The sequence below is a fragment of the Gossypium hirsutum genome, chromosome A06 (genome assembly GCF_007990345.1).
Source record: "Gossypium hirsutum isolate 1008001.06 chromosome A06, Gossypium_hirsutum_v2.1, whole genome shotgun sequence".
Classification (NCBI taxonomy): domain Eukaryota; kingdom Viridiplantae; phylum Streptophyta; class Magnoliopsida; order Malvales; family Malvaceae; genus Gossypium; species Gossypium hirsutum.
This window is the reverse complement of record NC_053429.1, coordinates 101,891,417-101,894,656: the sequence shown is the minus strand read 5'-3', so window position 1 is coordinate 101,894,656 and position 3,240 is coordinate 101,891,417. Positions and strand designations below refer to the sequence as shown.

The 3,240-nt window shown below is 36.5% G+C and overlaps 1 non-coding gene across 1 annotated transcript; it reads right to left on the bottom strand.

Moving 5' to 3' along the window:
- Window positions 1–2,505: 2,505 nt before the first annotated feature.
- LOC121231609 (small nucleolar RNA R71) lies at window positions 2,506–2,611 on the bottom strand. The gene has a single exon (XR_005929665.1). It is a non-coding gene; the product is annotated as a small nucleolar RNA R71 (small nucleolar RNA).
- Between the last annotated feature and the right edge of the window lie 629 nt (window positions 2,612–3,240).

Sequence of the window (3,240 nt, the reverse complement as noted above, 5' to 3'; positions counted from 1 at the left end):
CAGATTAGGGTGAAACTGATAAACCGTAAATTATACATATTTTTACCCAATGTTTAATGCATTTTATGGATGATTTCTCATTAGAATTGGTGAATTCGATGCTCCTAATGCTTTAATTTCATGTTTTATACTTAGAAGAGCATAGGAGAGCGAAAGGAACGAGAAACGGGCCAAAAACAGAGAAAATGGGCCAAAGTCTGAAATCAACACGACCTGGACCTCCTCACACGGGCAGACCACGCGGCCGTGTCAATTTGGCAGGCTCAAACACGGCTTAAAGTAATCGAACACAGGCGTATGCCAGACGTGTCCCTGCCAAGCCCAAGTCTATAAATACACCCTAAAAAATGAGCAAACGGGAGACACAGAATAGGGGGTAAGGAATTACTCCAAGGAAGCCCATTGATTCATCTCAGAAGCCGGATTTATCATCAAGACTGAAGATCTCTCCTTAATTCCCCTTCAGGAGTTTTGGGTTTTCTTTATGTTTTGTATTCTTTATTTTTCTGAGATGTTTTCTTATTTAGTTATGAACTAAATCCCCTAAATACCTAAGGGGAATGAAACCTAAGACGAATCTTGTTATTATTTTCTAAATTGTATGATAAATATTTAACTTGTTCTTAATTATGTGTTCTTAATTCTTGTTTTGATATCCCAGGATACTGATTCAAGATAAGCTCTTATTCAGAGGAGGAATAGACCCTGTCCAAGAGTACATTTATCATGATTAAGCGAATTTGATTGCCCTCCTAGACATAGGGTGACAAGATTTTGCCGTATTAGGGTGAAACCTAATAAGGGGATCCATAGATCGAGTTAATGCAACCCTAGAGTGTTAATTAGAGAAAAGTCTCGGTTATTCAATCTAGGGATTAAATGTTATTAGTCTTGAATAGGGATAATAACATAACTTAGGGATCTCTACAAAACAAGTTGAATGAATAAATCGTCCGATTCGGAGCCAGAATAACAAGTAAAGTCTAGGTGGATTTTTCCTTAGGTGTTGTCTTCATTTAATCGATTTTCCCAAAAGCAATTCCCCAATTCTATTTTCTGTGAGTTCTTAGTTTAGATAATTAGTTAGTTAAAAACAAAACCCCATTATTCTTATGCTAGATAATAAAAAGACAATCATTACTAGTACTTTTACTTCCTTTGGGTTCGACAATCTGGTCTTGCTAAAACTATACTACTGTTCTATAGGTACACTTGCCTACATCACGATAATAGTTAGTTTAAGAATGAGTAATTATAAATATTTAAAACCTATCATGAAATAACGTGATCAGAAACCTAATAAGGGAGTCCATAAATCGAGTTAATGCAACACTAGGTGTTAATTAGAAAGAGATTTCAATTAATCAACCTAGGGTTAGACGTTATTAGTCTCGAGAGAGATAATAATATAACTTAGGGATTTCTACGGATCAAGTCAAATGAATAAATCGTCTAATTTAGAGTCAAATAACAAGTGAAGTCTAAAAGAATGTTTCCTTGGGTATTGTCTTAATCAATCGAATTTTCCTAAAAGCTTTTTCCTAATTTTCCCTCTGTGCACTCTTAGTTTAGTTAAGTAGTTTAGATAAACAAATCCCTTAATTTTTAGGCTAGATAATAAAAAGAAAGTAATTACTAGTACTCTTGGTTCCTTTGGGTTCGACAATCCGGTCTTGCTAAAGCTATACTACTGTTCGATAGGTACACTTGCCTTCATCGTGATAATAGTTAGTTTCAAGACAATTAATTATAAATTTTTAAAACCTGTCACGAATATCACGTATCAATTTTTTTGCGCTGTTGTCGGGGAACTAAGATATTAGGAACACTCAATTTTTATTACTTTAGCCATTTTACTTTATTTGCAATTTAAATTTTTATTTTCTTTTCTAATTTTTCTTTTGTTCGCTCATGGCAGGTTTTTATAGTGTATGACTAGAAGAAACCCGTCGGGACCATTACTGTTTGATAGTGAGATCGATCGCATAGTTCGCAAAAACAGAAGAGGAATAAGGCAGAGCTTAAGATACACAGAGGAAGAGCAAGAGGACGATATTCACACCACAACCGAGGAGATGGCTGAAAACCAGAAAAATCCGCTACCTCCTGCGATTGCTACTAATTAGAATCCTGCTCTACGTACTATGTATGATTATGCTAAACCTTCTTTAAGAGGAACTGAATAGAGCATAGTTAGGCCTGCTGTTGCTGCAAATAATTTTGAACTGAAACCTAACACCATTCAAATGATCCAACAGTTTGTTCAGTTTGATGGTTTGTGGGATGAGGACCCAAACGCTCATTTGGAGAATTTCTTAGAGTTTTGCGACACTTTTAAAATCAATGGCATTTCCGATGATGCCATTCGCCTTCAGTTATTCCTTTTTTCATTGAGGAACAAAGCTAAACAGTGGTTGAACTCGTTACCACGAGGGTCAATCACTACTTGGGAACAAACGACCGAAAATTTTTTATTAAAATATTTTTTGCCGACTAAAATAGCCAAATTACATAATGATATCTCTTCTTTTGTGTAGATGGATTTAGAAACACTCTATGATGCATGGGAGATATACAAGGACCTTTTAAGAAGATGCCCTCACCATGGGTTACCACTCTGGCTACAGGTTCAAATGTTTCACAATGGCCAGAATCCTTCGACTAGATAGATTATTGACGCAGCTGCTGGAGGAACTATCAATAATAAGACACGTGAGGATGCTTATGAATTTATAGAAGAGATGTAACTGAATAATTATCAGTGGCAAGTCATGAGAACAAAACCAGTGAAAACAGTCAGCGATTTTAACGTCGATTCGGTCACCATGCTCTCTAATCAGGTTGAACTTTTGAATAAAAAAATTAACGGTTTTCTCAGTTCTTCATAGGTTCACCCAGTAATGCAGTGCGAAGCAAGTGGAGGTGGATCAAGCAATTTAGAATACCCACCCTATGGCCACAACATGGAGAACAAGCAGTTAAATTACATGAGTAATAATCCTCAATCTCAAAAAAATCCTTATAGTAATACTTACAATGCAGGTTGGAGGAACCACCCAAATTTCTCATGGGGGCCAAGGGAATCAGAGCCCACCACCACCTCCAAGCTTCCAACAGCCACCCTACCAACAAGAGAAAAAGCCAAACCTTGAGGAGATGCTAACAAAATTCATCTTCGTGTTAGAAACTAATTTTTAGAATACCGAGACAGCACTTAAGAATCAACAAGCGTCGATCCAA